Source organism: Phyllobates terribilis, unplaced genomic scaffold (genome assembly GCF_046119375.1).
Source record: "Phyllobates terribilis strain yellow unplaced genomic scaffold, ASM4611937v1 Scaffold_9__5_contigs__length_417890890, whole genome shotgun sequence".
Taxonomy (NCBI): domain Eukaryota; kingdom Metazoa; phylum Chordata; class Amphibia; order Anura; family Dendrobatidae; genus Phyllobates; species Phyllobates terribilis.
In genome coordinates this window covers 302159099-302180345 of record NW_027362769.1, presented here as the reverse complement: position 1 = coordinate 302180345, position 21247 = coordinate 302159099, and the positions used below count along the sequence as shown (strand labels likewise).

At 35.6% G+C, this 21247-nt stretch overlaps 13 non-coding genes across 13 annotated transcripts; all 13 read right to left on the bottom strand.

The window, feature by feature from the left end:
- Positions 1–8159: 8159 nt before the first annotated feature.
- On the bottom strand, positions 8160–8233 carry TRNAT-UGU (transfer RNA threonine (anticodon UGU)). Its single transcript has one exon. It is a non-coding gene; the product is annotated as a tRNA-Thr (tRNA).
- A 1856-nt stretch (positions 8234–10089) lies between these two features.
- Positions 10090–10163, bottom strand: TRNAT-UGU (transfer RNA threonine (anticodon UGU)). The gene has a single exon. It is a non-coding gene; the product is annotated as a tRNA-Thr (tRNA).
- Positions 10164–11910: 1747 nt separating this feature from the next.
- Positions 11911–11984, bottom strand: TRNAT-UGU (transfer RNA threonine (anticodon UGU)). Its single transcript has one exon. It is a non-coding gene; the product is annotated as a tRNA-Thr (tRNA).
- Positions 11985–12811: 827 nt separating this feature from the next.
- On the bottom strand, positions 12812–12885 carry TRNAT-UGU (transfer RNA threonine (anticodon UGU)). Its single transcript has one exon. It is a non-coding gene; the product is annotated as a tRNA-Thr (tRNA).
- A 1736-nt stretch (positions 12886–14621) lies between these two features.
- Positions 14622–14695, bottom strand: TRNAT-UGU (transfer RNA threonine (anticodon UGU)). The gene has a single exon. It is a non-coding gene; the product is annotated as a tRNA-Thr (tRNA).
- Positions 14696–15067: 372 nt separating this feature from the next.
- On the bottom strand, positions 15068–15141 carry TRNAT-UGU (transfer RNA threonine (anticodon UGU)). Its single transcript has one exon. It is a non-coding gene; the product is annotated as a tRNA-Thr (tRNA).
- A 380-nt stretch (positions 15142–15521) lies between these two features.
- Positions 15522–15597, bottom strand: TRNAT-UGU (transfer RNA threonine (anticodon UGU)). The gene has a single exon. It is a non-coding gene; the product is annotated as a tRNA-Thr (tRNA).
- Positions 15598–15977: 380 nt separating this feature from the next.
- On the bottom strand, positions 15978–16051 carry TRNAT-UGU (transfer RNA threonine (anticodon UGU)). The gene has a single exon. It is a non-coding gene; the product is annotated as a tRNA-Thr (tRNA).
- An 827-nt stretch (positions 16052–16878) lies between these two features.
- TRNAT-UGU (transfer RNA threonine (anticodon UGU)) lies at positions 16879–16952 on the bottom strand. Its single transcript has one exon. It is a non-coding gene; the product is annotated as a tRNA-Thr (tRNA).
- Positions 16953–18689: 1737 nt separating this feature from the next.
- On the bottom strand, positions 18690–18763 carry TRNAT-UGU (transfer RNA threonine (anticodon UGU)). Its single transcript has one exon. It is a non-coding gene; the product is annotated as a tRNA-Thr (tRNA).
- A 372-nt stretch (positions 18764–19135) lies between these two features.
- TRNAT-UGU (transfer RNA threonine (anticodon UGU)) lies at positions 19136–19209 on the bottom strand. Its single transcript has one exon. It is a non-coding gene; the product is annotated as a tRNA-Thr (tRNA).
- An 836-nt stretch (positions 19210–20045) lies between these two features.
- TRNAT-UGU (transfer RNA threonine (anticodon UGU)) lies at positions 20046–20119 on the bottom strand. The gene has a single exon. It is a non-coding gene; the product is annotated as a tRNA-Thr (tRNA).
- An 827-nt stretch (positions 20120–20946) lies between these two features.
- Positions 20947–21020, bottom strand: TRNAT-UGU (transfer RNA threonine (anticodon UGU)). The gene has a single exon. It is a non-coding gene; the product is annotated as a tRNA-Thr (tRNA).
- Between the last annotated feature and the right edge of the window lie 227 nt (positions 21021–21247).

Sequence of the window (21247 nt, the reverse complement as noted above, 5' to 3'; positions counted from 1 at the left end):
TACAAGACAGGAGCTTTAACCAACTAAGCCACAGCACCACAAGCTGATGAGGGGTACAGGAAAGCCAGTGAGGATTTAATCACTAATTAAAAATTTCAAGTGTTTGACTGAGCAAAACAACATAAAGCTTGAGTTCCATTCCATGCAGAGCATAATCATGGAATAAGATGTCGCTCTCAGTCTTGGCAAATGAGAAACCAAGTAATTTTTGAAGAGCATTATTTAAAAGGACAATGACAAATTTGTAGAATAGGAAAAAAAAAAACACTGTTGTAACTTTTTTAAAGCTTCATCCCATCTTTCTTCCTTTTTAGCACTTAGAGGAGATTCTTAATCCCACTATTGCACTGTCGTAGAGATCGATGTTGTACACAATTGAAGTCCACATTTTGAGGTTTAAAAGCCTTTCTCGGAAAAGAAGGAAGTGCTGAGATTTGAGCTCAGGAACTTCTGTTTACAAGACAGGCGCTTTAACCAACTAAGCCACAGCACCACAAGCTGATGAGGGGGGCAGGAAAGCCAGTGAGGATTTAATCACTAATTAAAAATTTCAAGTGTTTGACTGAGCAAAACAACATAAAGCTTGAGTTCCATTCCATGCAGAGCATAATCATGGAATAAGATGTCGCTCTCAGTCTTGGCAATTGAGAAACCAAGTAATTTTTGAAGAGCATTATTTAAAAGGACATTGACAAATTTGTAGAATAGTAAAAAAAAAAACACTGCTGTAACTTTTTTAAAGCTTCATCCCATCTTTCTTCCTTTTTAGCACTTAGAGCAGATTCTTAATCCCACTATTGCACTATCATAGAGATCGATGTTGTACATAATTGAAGTCCACATTTTGAGGTTTAAAAGCTTTACTCGGAAAAGAAAGCAGTTCTGAGACTTGAACTCAGGATCTATTGTTTACAAGACTGGCGCTTTAACCAATTAAGCCACAGAACACCAAGCTAATGAGGAGTACAGGAAAGCCAGTGAGGATATAATCACTAATTAAAAATTTCAAGTGGTTAACTGAGCAAAACAACATTAAGCTAGAGTAGTATTCCATGCAAAGCATAATCATGGAATAAGATGTCACTCTCAGTCTTGGCAATTGAGAAACCAAGTAATTTTTGAAGAGCATTATTTAAAAGGACAATGACAAACTTGTAGAATAGTAAAAAGAAAAACACTATTGTAACTTTTTTAAAGCTTCATCCCATCTTTCTTCCTTTTTAGCACTTAGAGCAGATTCTTAATCCCACTATTGCACTATCGTAGAGATCGATGTTGTACACAATTGAAGTCCACATTTTGAGGTTTAAAAGCTTTACTCGGAAAAGGAGGCAGTGCTGATATTTGAACTCAGGATCTCCTGTTTACAAGACAGGCGCGTTAACCAACTTAACCACAGCACCACAAGATGATGAATAGGACTGGAAAGCCAGGGAGGATTTAAAAACTAATCAATAATTTCAAGTGGTTAATTGAGCAAAACAACATTAAGCTTGTGTAGTATTCCATGCAAAGCATAATCATGGAATAAGATGTCGCTCTCAGTCTTGTCAATTGAGTAACCAAGTAATTTTTGAAGAGCATTATTTAAAAGGACAATGACAAATTTGAAGAATAGTAAAAAAAAAAAACCCTGCTGTAACTTTTTTAAAGCTTCATCCCATCTTTCCTCCTTTTTAGCACTTGGAGCAGATTCTTAATCCCACTATTGCACTGTCGTAGAGATCGATGTTGTACACAATTGAAGTCCACATTTTGAGGTTTAAAAGCCTTTCTTGGAAAACAAGGCAGTGCTGAGATTTGAACCCAGGACCTTCTGTTTACAAGACAGGCGCTTTAACCAACTAAGCCACAGCACCACAAGGTGATGAGGGGTACAGGAAAGCCAGTGAGGATTTAATCACTAATTAAAAATTTCAAGTGTTTGACTGAGCAAAACAACATAAAGCTTGAGTTCCATTCCATGCAGAGCATAATCATGGAATAAGATGTCGCTCTCAGTCTTGGCAATTGAGAAACCAAGTAATTTTTGAGGAGCATTATTTAAAAGGACATTGACAAATTTGTAGAATAGTAAAAAAAAAACCACTGCTGTAACTTTTTTAAAGCTTCATCCCATCTTTCTTCCTTTTTAGCACTTAGAGCAGATTCTTAATCCCACTATTGCACTATCGTAGAGATCGATGTTGTACATAATTGAAGTCCACATTTTGAGGTTTAAAAGCTTTACTCGGAAAAGAAAGCAGTTCTGAGATTTGAACTCAGGATCTCCTGTTTACAAGACAGATGCTTTAACCAATTAAGCCACAGAACCACAAGCTGATGAGGAGTACAGGAAAGCCAGTGAGGATATAATCACTAATTAAAAATTTCAAGTGGTTAACTGAGCAAAACAACATTAAGCTAGAGTAGTATTCCATGCAAAGCATAATCATGGAATAAGATGTCGCTCTCAGTCTTGGCAATTGAGAAACCAAGTAATTTTTGAAGAGCATTATTTAAAAGGACAATGACAAATTTGAAGAATAGTAAAAAAAAAAACACTGTTGTAACTTTTTTAAAGCTTCATCCCATCTTTCTTCCTTTTTAGCACTTAGAGCAGATTCTTAATCCCACTATTGCACTGTCATAGAGATCGATGTTGTACATAATTGAAGTATACATTTTGAGGTTTAAAAGCTTTACTCGGAAAAGAAAGCAGTTCTGAGATTTGAACTCAGGATCTCCTGTTTACAAGACAGGCTCTTTAACCAATTAAGCCACAGAACCACAAGCTGATGAGGAGTACAGGAAAGCCAGTGAGGATATAATGACTAATTAAAAATTTCAAGTGGTTAACTGAGCAAAACAACATTAAGCTAAAGTAGTATTCCATGCAAAGCATAATCATGGAATAAGATGTCGCTCTCAGTCTTGGCAATTGAGAAACCAAGTAATTTTTGAAGAGCATTATTTAAAAGGACAATGACAAATTTGTAGAATAGTAAAAAAAAAACACTGTTGTAACTTTTTTAAAGCTTCATCCCATCTTTCTTTCTTTTTAGCACTTAGAGCAGATTCTTAATCCCACTATTGCATTATCGTAGAGATCGATGTTGTACACAATTGAAGTCCACATTTTGAGGTTTAAAAGCTTTACTCGGAAAATAAGGCAGTGCTGAGATTTGAACTCAGGATCTTCTGTTTACAAGACAGGCACTTTAACCAACTAAACCACAGGACCACTAGCTGAAGAGGAGGACAGGAAAGTTAGGGAGGATTTAATAACTAATCAATAATTTCAAGTGGTTAATTGAGCAAATCAATATTAAGCTTGTGCAGTATTCCATGCAAAGCATAATCATGGAATAAGATGTCGCTCTCAGTGTTGGCAATTGAGAAACCAAGTAATTTTTGAAGAGCATTATTTAAAAGGACAATGACAAATTTGTAGAATAGTAAAAAAAAAAACCACTGTTGTAACTTTTTTAAAGCTTCATCCCATCTTTCTTCCTTTTTAGCACTTAGAGCAGATTCTTAATCCCACTATTGCACTATCGTAGAGATCGATGTTGTACACAATTGAAGTCCACATTTTGAGGTTTAAAAGCTTTACTCGGAAAAGGAGGCAGTGCTGATATTTGAACTCAGGATCTCCTGTTTACAAGACAGGCGCGTTAACCAACTTAACCACAGCACCACAAGATGATGAATAGGACTGGAAAGCCAGGGAGGATTTAAAAACTAATCAATAATTTCAAGTGGTTAATTGAGCAAAACAACATTAAGCTTGTGTAGTATTCCATGCAAAGCATAATCATGGAATAAGATGTCGCTCTCAGTCTTGTCAATTGAGTAACCAAGTAATTTTTGAAGAGCATTATTTAAAAGGACAATGACAAATTTGAAGAATAGTAAAAAAAAAAAACCCTGCTGTAACTTTTTTAAAGCTTCATCTCATCTTTCCTCCTTTTTAGCACTTGGAGCAGATTCTTAATCCCACTATTGCACTGTCGTAGAGATCGATGTTGTACACAATTGAAGTCCACATTTTGAGGTTTAAAAGCCTTTCTTGGAAAACAAGGCAGTGCTGAGATTTGAACCCAGGACCTTCTGTTTACAAGACAGGCGCTTTAACCAACTAAGCCACAGCACCACAAGCTGATGAGGGGTACAGGAAAGCCAGTGAGGATTTAATCACTAATTAAAAATTTCAAGTGTTTGACTGAGCAAAACAACATAAAGCTTGAGTTCCATTCCATGCAGAGCATAATCATGGAATAAGATGTCGCTCTCAGTCTTGGCAATTGAGAAACCAAGTAATTTTTGAGGAGCATTATTTAAAAGGACATTGACAAATTTGTAGAATAGTAAAAAAAAAAACACTGCTGTAATTTTTTTAAAGCTTCATCCCATCTTTCTTCCTTTTTAGCACTTAGAGCAGATTCTTAATCCCACTATTGCACTATCGTAGAGATCGATGTTGTACATAATTGAAGTCCACATTTTGAGGTTTAAAAGCTTTACTCGGAAAAGAAAGCAGTTCTGAGATTTGAACTCAGGATCTCCTGTTTACAAGACAGATGCTTTAACCAATTAAGCCACAGAACCACAAGCTGATGAGGAGTACAGGAAAGCCAGTGAGGATATAATCACTAATTAAAAATTTCAAGTGGTTAACTGAGCAAAACAACATTAAGCTAGAGTAGTATTCCATGCAAAGCATAATCATGGAATAAGATGTCGCTCTCAGTCTTGGCAATTGAGAAACCAAGTAATTTTTGAAGAGCATTATTTAAAAGGACAATGACAAATTTGAAGAATAGTAAAAAAAAAAACACTGTTGTAACTTTTTTAAAGCTTCATCCCATCTTTCTTCCTTTTTAGCACTTAGAGCAGATTCTTAATCCCACTATTGCACTGTCATAGAGATCGATGTTGTACATAATTGAAGTATACATTTTGAGGTTTAAAAGCTTTACTCGGAAAAGAAAGCAGTTCTGAGATTTGAACTCAGGATCTCTTGTTTACAAGACAGGCGCTTTAACCAATTAAGCCACAGAACCACAAGCTGATGAGGAGTACAGGAAAGCCAGTGAGGATATAATGACTAATTAAAAATTTCAAGTGGTTAACTGAGCAAAACAACATTAAGCTAAAGTAGTATTCCATGCAAAGCATAATCATGGAATAAGATGTCGCTCTCAGTCTTGGCAATTGAGAAACCAAGTAATTTTTGAAGAGCATTATTTAAAAGGACAATGACAAATTTGTAGAATAGTAAAAAAAAAACACTGTTGTAACTTTTTTAAAGCTTCATCCCATCTTTCTTTCTTTTTAGCACTTAGAGCAGATTCTTAATCCCACTATTGCATTATCGTAGAGATCGATGTTGTACACAATTGAAGTCCACATTTTGAGGTTTAAAAGCTTAACTCAGAAAATAAGGCAGTGCTGAGATTTGAACTCAGGATCTTCTGTTTACAAGACAGGCACTTTAACCAACTAAACCACAGGACCACTAGCTGAAGAGGAGGACAGGAAAGTTAGGGAGGATTTAATAACTAATCAATAATTTCAAGTGGTTAATTGAGCAAATCAATATTAAGCTTGTGCAGTATTCCATGCAAAGCATAATCATGGAATAAGATGTCGCTCTCAGTCTTGGCAATTGAGAAACCAAGTAATTTTTGAAGAGCATTATTTAAAAGGACAATGACAAATTTGTAGAATAGTAAAAAAAAAAACCACTGTTGTAACTTTTTTAAAGCTTCATCCCATCTTTCTTACTTTTTAGCACTTAGAGCAGATTCTTAATCCCACTATTGCACTATCGTAGAGATCGATGTTGTACACAATTGAAGTCCACATTTTGAGGTTTAAAACCTTTACTCGGAAAAGGAGGCAGTGCTGATATTTGAACTCAGGATCTCCTGTTTACAAGACAGGCGCATTAACCAACTAAACCACAGCACCACAAGCTGATGAGTAGGTCAGGAAAGCCAGGGAGGATTTAAAAACTAATCAATAATTTCAAGTGGTTAATTGAGCAAAACAACATTAAGCTTGTGTAGTATTCCATGCAAAGCATAATCATGGAATAAGATGTCACTCTCAGTCTTGTCAATTGAGTAACCAAGTAATTTTTGAAGAGCATTATTTAAAAGGACAATGACAAATTTGAAGAATAGTAAAAAAAAAAAAACCCTGCTGTAACTTTTTTAAAGCTTCATGCCATCTTTCCTCCTTTTTAGCACTTGGATCAGATTCTTAATCCCACTATTGCACTATCGTAGAGATCGATGTTGTACATAATTGAAGTCCACATTTTGAGGTTTAAAAGCTTTACTCGGAAAAGAAAGCAGTTCTGTGATTTGAACCCAGGATCTCCTGTTTACAAGAAAAGCGCTTTAACCAACTAAGCCACAGCACCACAAGCTGATGAGGGGGACAGGAAAGCCAGTGAGGATTTAATCACTAATTAAAAATTTCAAGTGTTTAACTGAGCAAAACAACATAAGGCTTGAGTTCCATTCCATGCAGAGCATAATCATGGAATAAGATGTCGCTCTCAGTCTTGGCAATTGAGAAACCAAGTAATTTTTGAAGAGCATTATTTAAAAGGACAATGACAAATTTGTAGAATAGTAAAAAAAAAACACTGCTGTAACTTTTTTAAAGCTTCATCCCATCTTTCTTCCTTTTTAGCACTTAGAGCAGATTCTTAATCCCACTATTGCACTATCGTAGAGATCGATGTTGTACACAATTGAAGTCAACATTTTGAGGTTTAAAAGCTTAACTCGGAAAAGAAGGCAGTGCTGAGATTTGAACTCAGGATCTTCTGTTTACAAGACAGGCGCTTTAACCAACTAAACCACAGCACCACAAACTGATGAGGAAGACAGGAAAGCCAGGGAGGATTTAATAACTAATCAATAATTTCAAGTGGTTAATTGAGCAAAACAACATTAAGCTTGTGTAGTATTCCATGCAAAGCGTAATCATGGAATAAGATGTCGCTCTCAGTCTTGGCAATTGAGAAACCAAGTAATTTTTGAAGAGCATTATTTAAAAGGACAATGACAAATTTGTAGAATAGTAAAAAAAAAAACACTGTTGTAACTTTTTTAAAGCTTCATCCCATCTTTCTTCCTTTTTAGCACTTAGAGCAGATTCTTAATCCCACTATTGCACTATCGTAGAGATCTATGTTGTACTCAATTGAAGTCCACATTTTGAGGTTTAAAAGCTTAACTCGGAAAAGAAGGCAGTGCTGAGATTTGAACTCAGGATCTTCTGTTTACAAGACAGGCACTTTAACCAACTAAACCACAGCACCACTAGCTGAAGAGGAGGACAGGAAAGTTAGGGAGGATTTAATAACTAATCAATAATTTCAAGTGGTTAATTGAGCAAATCAATACTAAGCTTGTGCAGTATTCCATGCAAAGCATAATCATGGAATAAGATGTCGCTCTCAGTCTTGGCAATTGAGAAACCAAGTAATTTTTGAAGAGCATTATTTAAAAGGACAATGACAAATTTGTAGAATAGTAAAAAAAAAAAACACAGTTGTAACTTTTTTAAAGCTTCATCTCATCTTTCTTCCTTTTTAGCACTTAGAGCAGATTCTTAATCCCACTATTGCACTATAGTAGAGATCGATGTTGTACACAATTGAAGTCCACATTTTGAGGTTTAAAAGATTTACTCGGAAAAGGAGATAGTGCTGATATTTGAACTCAGGATCTCCTGTTTACAAGACAGGCGCTTTAACAAACTAAACCACAGCACCACAAACAGATGAGGGGGACAGGAAAGCCAGGGAGGATTTAAAACTAATCAATAATTTCAAGTGGTTAATTGAGCAAAACAACATTAAGCTTGTGTAGTATTCCATGCAAAGCATAATCATGGAATAAGATGTCGCTCTCAGTCTTGTCAATTGAGTAACCAAGTAATTTTTGAAGAGCATTATTTAAAAGGACAATGACAAATTTGAAGAATAGTAAAAAAAAAAAAACCCTGCTGTAACTTTTTTAAAGCTTCATCCCATCTTTCCTCCTTTTTAGCACTTGGAGCAGATTCTTAATCCCACTATTGCACTATCGTAGAGATCGATGTTGTACACAATTGAAGTCCACATTTTGAGATTTAAAAGCCTTTCTCAGAAAAGAAGGCAGTGCTGAGATTTGAACTCAGGACCTTCTGTTTACAAGACAGGCGCTTTAACCAACTAAGCCACAGCACCACAAGCTGATGAGAGGGACAGGAAAGCCAGTGAGGATTTAATCACTAATTAAAATTTCAAGTGTTTGACTGAGCAAAACAACATAAAGCTTGAGTTCCATTCCATGCAGAGCATAATCATAGAATAAGATGTCGCTCTCAGTCTTGGCAATTGAGAAACCAAGTAATTTTTGAAGAGCATTATTTAAAAGGACATTGACAAATTTGTAGAATAGTAAAAAAAAAACCACGGCTGTAACTTTTTTAAAGCTTCATCCCATCTTTCTTCCTTTTTAGCACTTAGAGCAGATTCTTAATCCCACTATTGCACTATCGTAGAGATCGATGTTGTACACAATTGAAGTCCACATTTTGAGGTTTAAAAGACTTACTCGGAAAAGAAGGCAGTGCTGAGATGTGAACTCAGGATCTTCTATTTACAAGACAGGCACTTTAACCAACTAAGCCACAGCACCACAAGCTGATGAGGTGGACAAGAAAGCCAGTGAGGATTTAATCACTAATTAAAAATTTCAAGTGTTTAACTGAGCAAAGCAACATAAAGCTTGAGTTCCATTCCAGATCAAATCTCAGCAGTGCCATCTGTTCCAAATAAAGCTTTTAAACATCAAAATGTGGATTTCAATTGTGTACAACATCGATCTCTACGATAGTGCAATAGTGGGATTAAGAATCTGCTCTAAGTGCTAAAAAGGAAGAAATATGGGATGAAGCTTTAAAAAAGTTACAGCAGTGTTTTTTTTTTACTATTCCACGAATAGTAAAAAAAATAGTAGAATAGTAAATAAAAAACCACGGCTGTAACTTTTTTAAAGCTTCATCCCATCTTTCTTCCTTTTTAGCACTTAGAACAGATTCTTAATCCCACTATTGCACTATCGTAGAGATCGATGTTGTACACAATTGAAGTCCACATTTTGAGGTTTAAAAGATTTACTCGGAAAAGAAGGCAGTGCTGAGATGTGAACTCAGGATCTTCTGTTTACAAGACAGGCGCTTTAACCAACTAAACCATAGCACCACAAACTGATGAGGAGGACAGGAAAGACAGGGAGGATTTAATAACTAATCAATAATTTCAAGTGGTTAATTGAGCAAAACAACATTAAGCTTGTGTAGTATTCCATGCAAAGCATAATCATGGAATAAGATGTCGCTCTCAGTCTTGGCACTTGAGAAACCAAGTAATTTTTGAAGAGCATTATTTAAAAGGACAATGACAAATTTGTAGAATAGTAAAAAAAAAAACAGTGCTGTAACTTTTTTAAAGCTTCATCCCGTCTTTCTTCCTTTTTAGCACTCAGAGCGGATTCTTAATCCCACTATTGCACTATCGTAGAGATCGAGGCTGTACACAATTAAAGTCCACATTTTGAGATTTAAAAGCTTTATTTGGAACAGATGGCACTGCTGAGTTTTGAACTCAGGATCTCCTGTTTACGAGACAGGCGCTTTAACCAACAAAGCCACAGCATCACAAGCTGATGAGAAAGACAGGAAAGCCAGTGAGGATTTTATCACTAATTAAAAATTTCAAGTGGTTAACTGAGCAAGACAACATTAAGCTTGAGAAGTATTCCATGCAAAGCATAATCATGGAGTAAGATGTCGATCTCAGTCTTGGCACTTGAGAAACCAAGTAATTTTTGAAGAGCATTATTTAAAAGGACAATGACAAATTTGTAGAATAGTAAAAAAAAAAACAGTGCTGTAACTTTTTTAAAGCTTCATCCCGTCTTTCTTCCTTTTTAGCACTCAGAGCAGATTCTTAATCCCACTATTGCACTATCGTAGAGATCGAGGCTGTACATAAATAAAGTCCACATTTTGAGGTTTAAAAGCTTTATTTGGAACAGATGGCACTGCTGAGTTTTGAACTCAGGATCTCCTGTTTACAAGACAGGCGCTTTAACCAACTAAGCCACAGCACCACAAGCTGATGAGAAGGACAGGAAAGCCAGTGAGGATTTAATTACTAATTAAAAATTTTAAGTGGTTAACTGAGCAAAACAACATTAAGCTTGAGTAGTATTCCATGCAAAGCATAATCATGGAATAAGATGTCGCTCTCAGTCTTGGCAATTGAGAAACCAAGTAATTTTTGAAGAGCATTATTTAAAAGGACAATGACAAATTTGTAGAATAGTAAAAAAGAAAACCTCTGCTGTAACTTTTTTAAACTTCATCCCGTCTTTTTTACTTTTTAGTACTTAGAGCAGATTCTTAATCCCACTATTGCACTATCGTAGAGATCGATGTTGTACACAATTAAAGACCACATTTTGATGTTTAAAAGCTTTATTTGGAATAGACATTACTGCTGAGTATTGAACTCAGGATCTCCTGTTTACAAGACAGGCACTTTAACCAACTAAGCCACAGCACAACAAACTGATGAGAAGGACAGGAAAGTCAGTGAGGATTTTATCACTAATTAAAAATTTCAAGTGGTTAACTGAGCAAGACAACATTAAGCTTGAGAAGTATTCCATGCAAAGCATAATCATGGAGTAAGATGTCGATCTCAGTCTTGGCACTTGAGAAACCAAGTAATTTTTGAAGAGCATTATTTAAAAGGACAATGACAAATTTGTAGAATAGTAAAAAAAAAACAGTGCTGTAACTTTTTTAAAGCTTCATCCCGTCTTTCTTCCTTTTTAGCACTCAGAGCAGATTCTTAACCCCACTATTGCACTATTGTAGAGATCGAGGCTGTACACAATTAAAATCCACATTTTGAGGTTTAAGAGCTTTATTTGGAACAGATTGCACTGCTGAGTTTAGAACTCAGGATCTCCTGTTTACGAGACAGGCGCTTTAACCAACAAATCCACAGCATCACAAGCTGATGAGAAGGACAGGAATGCCAGTGAGGATTTAATCACTAATTAAAAATTTCAAGTGGTTAACTGAGCAAAACAACATTTAGCTTGAGTAGTATTCCATGCAAAGCATAATCATGGAATAAGATGTCGCTCTCAGTCTTGGCACTTGAGAAACCAAGTAATTTTTGAAGAGCATTATTTAAAAGGACAATGACAAATTTGTAGAATAGTAAAAAAAAAAACCAGTGCTGTATCTTTTTCAAAGCTTCATCCCGTCTTTCTTCCTTTTTAGCACTTAGAGCAGATTCTTAATCCCACTATTGCACTATCGTAGAGATCGATGTTGTACACAATTGAAGTGCACATTTTGATATTTAAAAGCTTTATTTGGAACAGACAGTACTGCTGAGAATTGAACTCAGGATCTCCTGTTTACAAGACAAGCACTTTAACCAACTAAGCCACAGCACAACAAACTGATGAGAAGGACAGGAAAGCCAGTGAGGATTTTATCACTAATTAAAAATTTCAAGTGGTTAACTGAGCAAAACAACATTAAGCTTGAGTATTATTCCATGCAAAGCATAATCATGGAGTAAGATGTCGCTCTCAGTCTTGGCACTTGAGAAACCAAGTAATTTTTGAAGAGCATTATTTAAAAGGACAATGACAAATTTGTAGAATAGTAAAAAAAAAAAACAGTTCTGTAACTTTTTTAAAGCTTCATCCCATCTTTCTTCCTTTTTAGCACTTAGAGCAGATTCTTAATCCCACTATTGCATTATCGTAGAGATCAATGTTGTACACAATTGAAGTGCACATTTTGAGGTTTAAAAGCTTCATTTGGAACAGATGGCACTGCTGAGATTTGAACTCATGATCTCCTGTTTACAAGACAGGCGCTTTAACCAACTAAGCCACAGCACCACAAGCTGAAGAGGAGGACAGGAAAGCCAGTGAGGATTTAATTACTAATTAAAAATTTTAAGTGGTTAACTGAGCAAAACAACATTAAGCTCGAGTAGTATTCCATGCAAAGCATAATCATGGAATAAGTTGTCGCTCTCAGTCTTGGCACTTGAGAAACTAAGTAATTTTTGAAGAGCATTATTTAAAAGGACAATGACAAACTTGTAGAATAGTAAAAAAAAAACACTGCTGTAACTTTTTTAAAGCTTCATCCCGTCTTTCTTCCTTTTTAGCACTTAGAGCAGATTCTTAATCCCACTATCGAAGAGATCGATGTTGTACACAATTGAAGTGCACATTTTGATGTTTAAAAGCTTTATTTGGAACTGACAGTACTGCTGAGAATTGAACTCAGGATCTCCTGTTTACAAGACAGGCACTTTAACTAACTAAGCCACAGCACAACAAACTGATGAGGAGGACAGGAAAGCCAGTGAGGATTTTATCACTAAATAAAAATTTCAAGTGGTTAACTGAGCAAAACAACATTAAGCTTGAGTATTATTCCACGCAAAGCATAATCATGGAGTAAGATGTCGCTCTCAGTCTTGGCACTTGAGAAACCAAGTAATTTTTGAAGAGCATTATTTAAAAGGACAATGACAAATTTGTAGAATAGTAAAAAAAAAAACACTGCTATAACTTTTTTAAAGCTTCATCCCGTCTTTCTTCCTTTTTAGCACTTAGAGCAGATTCTTAATCCCACTATTGCACTATCGTAGAGATCGATGTTGTACACAATTGAAGTGCACATTTTGAGGTTTAAAAGCTTTATTTGGAACAGATGGCACTGCTGAGATTTGAAATCAGGATCTCCTGTTTACAAGACAGGCGCTTTAACCAACTAAGCCACAGCACCACAAGCTGAAGATGAGGACAGGAAAGCCAGTGAGGATTTAATTACTAATTAAAAATTTTAAGTGGTTAACTGAGCAAAACAACATTAAGCTTGAGTAGTATTCCATGCAAAGCATAATCATGGAATAAGATGTCGCTCTCAGTCTTGGCAATTGAGAAACCAAGTAATTTTTGAAGAGCATTATTTAAAAGGACAATGACAAATTTGTAGAATAGTAAAAAAAAAACCTCTGCTGTAACTTTTTTAAACTTCATCCCGTCTTTTTTCCTTTTTAGTACTTAGAGCAGATTCTTAATCCCACTATTGCACTATCGTAGAGATCGATGTTGTACACAATTAAAGTCCACATTTTGATGTTTAAAAGCTTTATTTGGAATAGACATTACTGCTGAGTATTGAACTCAGGATCTCCTGTTTACAAGACAGGCACTTTAACCAACTAAGCCACAGCACAACAAACTGATGAGAAGGACAGGAAAGTCAGTGAGGATTTTATCACTAATTAAAAATTTCAAGTGGTTAACTGAGCAAGACAACATTAAGCTTGAGGAGTATTCCATGCAAAGCATAATCATGGAGTAAGATGTCGATCTCAGTCTTGGCACTTGAGAAACCAAGTAATTTTTGAAGAGCATTATTTAAAGGACAATGACAAATTTGTAGAATAGTGAAAAAAAAACAGTGCTGTAACTTTTTTAAAGCTTCATCCCGTCTTTCTTCCTTTTTAGCACTCAGAGCAGATTTTTAATCCCACTATTGCACTATCGTAGAGATCAAGGCTGTACACAATTAAAGTCCACATTTTGAGGTTTAAAAGCCTAATTTGGAACAGATGGCACTGCTGAGTTTTGAACTCAGGATCTCCTGTTTACGAGACAGGCGCTTTAACCAACTAAGCCACAGCTTCACAAGCTGATGAGAAGGACAGGAAAGCCAGTGAGGATTTAATCACTAATTAAAAATTTCAAGTGGTTAACTGAGCAAAACAACATTTAGCTTGAGTAGTATTCCATGCAAAGCATAATCATGGAATAAGATGTCGCTCTCAGTCTTGGCACTTGAGAAACCAAGTAATTTTTGAAGAGCATTATTTAAAAGGACAATGACAAATTTGTAGAATAGTAAAAAAAAAAACAGTGCTGTAACTTTTTCAAAGCTTCATCCCGTCTTTCTTCCTTTTTAGCACTTAGAGCAGATTCTTAATCCCACTATCGTAGAGATCGATGTTGTACACAATTGAAGTGCACATTTTGATGTTTAAAAGCTTTATTTGGAACTGACAGTACTGCTGAGAATTGAACTCAGGATCTCCTGTTTACAAGACAGGCACGTTAACCAACTAAGCCACAGCACAACAAACTGATGAGAAGGACAGGAAAGCCATTGAGGATTTTATCACTAATTAAAAATTTCAAGTGGTTAACTGAGCAAAACAACATTAAGCTTGAGTATTATTCCATGCAAAGCATAATCATGGAGTAAGATGTCGCTCTCAGTCTTGGCACTTGAGAAACCAAGTAATTTTTGAAGAGCATTATTTAAAAGGACAATGACAAATTTGTAGAATAGTAAAAAAAAAAAACAGTTCTGTAACTTTTTTAAAGCTTCATCCCATCTTTCTTCCTTTTGAGCACTTAGAGCAGATTCTTAATCCCACTATTGCATTATCGTAGAGATCGATGTTGTACACAATTGAAGTGCACATTTTGAGGTTTAAAAGCCTCATTTGGAACAGATGGCACTGCTGAGATTTGAACTCAGGATCTCCTGTTTACAAGACAGGCGCTTTAACCAACTAAGCCACAGCACCACAAGCTGAAGATGAGGACAGGAAAGGCAGTGAGGATTTAATTACTAATTAAAAATTTTAAGTGGTTAACTGAGCAAAACAACATTATGCTTGAGCAGTATTCCATGCAAAGCATAATCATGGAATAAGATGTCGCTCTCAGTCTTGGCAATTGATAAACCAAGTAATTTTTGAAGAGCATTATTTAAAAGGACAATGACAAACTTGTAGAATAGTAAAAAAAAAACACTGCTGTAACTTTTTTAAAGCTTCATCCCGTCTTTCTTCCTTTTTAGCACTTAGAGCAGATTCTTAATCCCACTATCGTAGAGATCGATGTTGTACACAATTGAAGTGCACATTTTGATGTTTAAAAGCTTTATTTGGAACTGACAGTACTGCTGAGAATTGAACTCAGGATCTCCTGTTTACAAGACAGGCACTTTAACCAACTAAGCCACAGCACAACAAACTGATGAGAAGGACAGGAAAGCCAGTGAGGATTTTATCACTAAATAAAAATTTCAAGTGGTTAACTGAGCAAAACAACATTAAGCTTGAGTATTATTCCACGCAAAGCATAATCATGGAGTAAGATGTCGCTCTCAGTCTTGGCACTTGAGAAACCAAGTAATTTTTGAAGAGCATTATTTAAAAGGACAATGACAAATTTGTAGAATAGTAAAAAAAAAACCTCTGCTGTAACTTTTTTAAACTTCATCCCGTCTTTTTTCCTTTTTAGTACTTAGAGCAGATTCTTAATCCCAATATTGCACTATCGTAGAGATCGATGTTGTAGACAATTAAAGTCCACATTTTGATGTTTAAAAGCTTTATTAGGAACAGACATTACTGCTGAGAATTGAACTCAGGATCTCCTGTTTACAAGACAGGCACTTTAACCAACTAAGCCACAGCACAACAAGCTGATGAGAAGGACAGGAAAGTCTGTGAGGATTTTATCACTAATTAAAAATTTCAAGTGGTTAACTGAGCAAGACAACATTAAGCTTGAGAAGTATTCCATGCAAAGCATAATCATGGAGTAAGATGTCGATCTCAGTCTTGGCACTTGAGAAACCAAGTAATTTTTGAAGAGCATTATTTAAAAGGACAATGACAAATTTGTAGAATAGTAAAAAAAAAAAACAGTTCTGTAACTTTTTTAAAGCTTCATCCCATCTTTCTTCCTTTTTAGCACTTAGAGCAGATTCTTAATCCCACTATTGCATTATCGTAGAGATCGATGTTGTACACAATTGAAGTGCACATTTTGAGGTTTAAAAGCTTCATTTGGAACAAATGGCACTGCTGAGATTTGAACTCAGGATCTCCTGTTTACAAGACAGGCGCTTTAACCAACTAAGCCACAGCACCACAAGCTGAAGAGGAGGACAGGAAAGCCAGTGAGGATTTAATTACTAATTAAAAATTTTAAGTGGTTAACTGAGCAAAACAACATTAAGCTCGAGTAGTATTCCATGCAAAGCATAATCATGGAATAAGATGTCGCTCTCAGTCTTGGCACTTGAGAAACTAAGTAATTTTTGAAGAGCATTATTTAGAAGGACAATGACAAACTTCTAGAATAGTAAAAAAAAAACACTGCTGTAACTTTTTTAAAGCTTCATCCCGTCTTTCTTCCTTTTTAGCACTCAGAGCAGATTCTTAATCCCACTATCGTAGAGATCGATGTTGTACACAATTGAAGTGCACATTTTGATGTTTAAAAGCTTTATTTGGAACTGACAGTACTGCTGAGAATGGAACTCAGGATCTCCTGCTTACAAGACAGGCTCTTTAACCAACTAAGCCACAGCACAACAAACTGATGAGAAGGACAGGAAAGCCAGTGAGGATTTTATCACTAAATAAAAATTTCAAGTGGTTAACTGAGCAAAACAACATTAAGCTTGAGTATTATTCCACGCAAAGCATAATCATGGAGTAAGATGTCGCTCTCAGTCTTGGCACTTGAGAAACCAAGTAATTTTTGAAGAGCATTATTTAAAAGGACAATGACAAATTTGTAGAATAGTAAAAAAAAAAACACTGCTATAACTTTTTTAAAGCTTCATCCCGTCTTTCTTCCTTTTTAGCACTTAGAGCAGATTCTTAATCCCACTATTGCACTATCGTAGAGATCGATGTTGTACACAATTGAAGTGCACATTTTGAGGTTTAAAAGCTTTATTTGGAACAGATGGCACTGCTGAGATTTGAAATCAGGATCTCCTGTTTACAAGACAGGCGCTTTAACCAACTAAGCCACAGCACCACAAGCTGAAAAAGAGGACAGGAAAGCCAGTGAGGATTTAATTACTAATTAAAAATTTTAAGTGGTTAACTGAGCAAAACAACATTAAGCTTGAGTAGTATTCCATGCAAAGCATAATCATGGAATAAGATGTCGCTCTCAGTCTTGGCACTTGAGAAACCAAGTAATTTTTGAAGAGCATTATTTAAAAGGACAATGACAAATTTGTAGAATAGTAAAAAAAAAACCTCTGCTGTAACTTTTTTAAACTTCATCCCGTCTTTTTTCCTTTTTAGTACTTAGAGCAGATTCTTAATCCCACTATTGCACTATCGTAGAGATCGATGTTGTACACAATTAAAGTCCACATTTTGATGTTTAAAAGCTTTATTTGGAATAGACATTACTGCTGAGTATTGAACTCAGGATCTCCTGTTTACAAGACAGGCACTTTAACCAACTAAGCCACAGCACAACAAACTGATGAGAAGGACAGGAAAGTCAGTGAGGATTTTATCACTAATTAAAAATTTCAAGTGGTTAACTGAGCAAGACAACATTAAGCTTGAGGAGTATTCCATGCAAAGCATAATCATGGAGTAAGATGTCGATCTCAGTCTTGGCACTTGAGAAACCAAGTAATTTTTGAAGAGCATTATTTAAAAGGACAATGACAAATTTGTAGAATAGTGAAAAAAAAACAGTGCTGTAACTTTTTTAAAGCTTCATCCCGTCTTTCTTCCTTTTTAGCACTCAGAGCAGATTTTTAATCCCACTATTGCACTATCATAGAGATCGAGGCTGTACACAATTAAAGTCCACATTTTGAGGTTTAAAAGCTTTATTTGGAACAGATGGCACTGCTGAGTTTCGAACTCAGGATCTCCTGTTTACGAGACAGGCGCTTTAACCAACTAAGCCACAGCTTCACAAGCTGATAAGAAGGACAGGAAAGCCAGTGAGGATTTAATCACTAATTAAAAATTTCAAGTGGTTAACTGAGCAAAACAACATTTAGCTTGAGTAGTATTCCATGCAAAGCATAATCATGGAATAAGATGTCGCTCTCAGTCTTGGCACTTGAGAAACCAAGTAATTTTTGAAGAGCATTATTTAAAAGGACAATGACAAATTTGTAGAATAGTAAAAAAAAAAACAGTGCTGTAACTTTTTCAAAACTTCATCCCGTCTTTCTTCCTTTTTAGCACTTAGAGCAGATTCTTAATCCCACTATCGTAGAGATCGATGTTGTACACAATTGAAGTGCACATTTTGATGTTTAAAAGCTTTATTTGGAACTGACAGTACTGCTGAGAATTGAACTCAGGATCTCCTGTTTACAAGACAGGCACGTTAACCAACTAAGCCACAGCACAACAAACTGATGAGAAGGACAGGAAAGCCATTGAGGATTTTATCACTAATTAAAAATTTCAAGTGGTTAACTGAGCAAAACAACATTAAGCTTGAGTATTATTCCATGCAAAGCATAATCATGGAGTAAGATGTCGCTCTCAGTCTTGGCACTTGAGAAACCAAGTAATTTTTGAAGAGCATTATTTAAAAGGACAATGACAAATTTGTAGAATAGTAAAAAAAAAAAACAGTTCTGTAACTTTTTTAAAGCTTCATCCCATCTTTCTTCCTTTTGAGCACTTAGAGCAGATTCTTAATCCCACTATTGCATTATCGTAGAGATCGATGTTGTACACAATTGAAGTGCACATTTTGAGGTTTAAAAGCCTCATTTGGAACAGATGGCACTGCTGAGATTTGAACTCAGGATCTCCTGTTTACAAGACAGGCGCTTTAACCAACTAAGCCACAGCACCACAAGCTGAAGATGAGGACAGGAAAGGCAGTGAGGATTTAATTACTAATTAAAAATTTTAAGTGGTTAACTGAGCAAAACAACATTATGCTTGAGCAGTATTCCATGCAAAGCATAATCATGGAATAAGATGTCGCTCTCAGTCTTGGCAATTGAGAAACCAAGTAATTTTTGAAGAGCATTATTTAAAAGGACAATGACAAACTTGTAGAATAGTAAAAAAAAAACACTGCTGTAACTTTTTTAAAGCTTCATCCCGTCTTTCTTCCTTTTTAGCACTTAGAGCAAATTCTTAATCCCACTATCGTAGAGATCGATGTTGTACACAATTGAAGTGCACATTTTGATGTTTAAAAGCTATATTTGGAACTGACAGTACTGCTGAGAATTGAACTCAGGATCTCCTGTTTACAAGACAGGCACTTTAACCAACTAAGCCACAGCACAACAAACTGATGAGAAGGACAGGAAAGCCAGTGAGGATTTTATCACTAAATAAAAATTTCAAGTGGTTAACTGAGCAAAACAACATTAAGCTTGAGTATTATTCCACGCAAAGCATAATCATGGAGTAAGATGTCGCTCTCAGTCTTGGCACTTGAGAAACCAAGTAATTTTTGAAGAGCATTATTTAAAAGGACAATGACAAATTTGTAGAATAGTAAAAAAAAAACCTCTGCTGTAACTTTTTTAAACTTCATCCCGTCTTTTTTCCTTTTTAGTACTTAGAGCAGATTCTTAATCCCACTATTGCACTATCGTAGAGATCGATGTTGTACACAATTAAAGTCCACATTTTGATGTTTAAAAGCTTTATTAGGAACAGACATTACTGCTGAGAATTGAACTCAGTATCTCCTGTTTACAAGACAGGCACTTTAACCAACTAAGCCACAGCACAACAAACTGATGAGAAGGACAGGAAAGTCTGTGAGGATTTTATCACTAATTAAAAATTTCAAGTGGTTAACTGAGCAAGACAACATTAAGCTTGAGAAGTATTCCATGCAAAGCATAATCATGGAGTAAGATGTCGATCTCAGTCTTGGCACTTGAGAAACCAAGTAATTTTTGAAGAGCATTATTTAAAAGGACAATGACAAATTTGTAGAATAGTAAAAAAAAAAAACAGTTCTGTAACTTTTTTAAAGCTTCATCCCATCTTTCTTCCTTTTTAGCACTTAGAGCAGATTCTTAATCCCACTATTGCATTATCGTAGAGATCGATGTTGTACACAATTGAAGTGCACATTTTGAGGTTTAAAAGCTTCATTTGGAACAAATGGCACTGCTGAGATTTGAACTCAGGATCTCCTGTTTACAAGACAGGCGCTTTAACCAACTAAGCCACAGCACCACAAGCTGAAGAGGAGGACAGGAAAGCCAGTGAGGATTTAATTACTAATTAAAAATTTTAAGTGGTTAACTGAGCAAAACAACATTAAGCTCGAGTAGTATTCCATGCAAAGCATAATCATGGAATAAGATGTCGCTCTCAGTCTTGGCACTTGAGAAACTAAGTAATTTTTGAAGAGCATTATTTAGAAGGACAATGACAAACTTCTAGAATAGTAAAAAAAAAACACTGCTGTAACTTTTTTAAAGCTTCATCCCGTCTTTCTTCCTTTTTAGCACTCAGAGCAGATTCTTAATCCCACTATCGTAGAGATCGATGTTGTACACAATTGAAGTGCACATTTTGATGTTTAAAAGCTTTATTTGGAACTGACAGTACTGCTGAGAATGGAACTCAGGATCTCCTGCTTACAAGACAGGCTCTTTAACCAACTAAGCCACAGCACAACAAACTGATGAGAAGGACAGGAAAGCCAGTGAGGATTTTATCACTAAATAAAAATTTCAAGTGGTTAACTGAGCAAAACAACATTAAGCTTGAGTATTATTCCACGCAAAGCATAATCATGGAGTAAGATGTCGCTCTCAGTCTTGGCACTTGAGAAACCAAGTAATTTTTGAAGAGCATTATTTAAAAGGACAATGACAAATTTGTAGAATAGTAAAAAAAAAAACACTGCTATAACTTTTTTAAAGCTTCATCCCGTCTTTCTTCCTTTTTAGCACTTAGAGCAGATTCTTAATCCCACTATTGCACTATCGTAGAGATCGATGTTGTACACAATTGAAGTGCACATTTTGAGGTTTAAAAGCTTTATTTGGAACAGATGGCACTGCTGAGATTTGAAATCAGGATCTCCTGTTTACAAGACAGGCGCTTTAACCAACTAAGCCACAGCACCACAAGCTGAAAAAGAGGACAGGAAAGCCAGTGAGGATTTAATTACTAATTAAAAATTTTAAGTGGTTAACTGAGCAAAACAACATTAAGCTTGAGTAGTATTCCATGCAAAGCATAATCATGGAATAAGATGTCGCTCTCAGTCTTGGCACTTGAGAAACCAAGTAATTTTTGAAGAGCATTATTTAAAAGGACAATGACAAATTTGTAGAATAGTAAAAAAAAAAC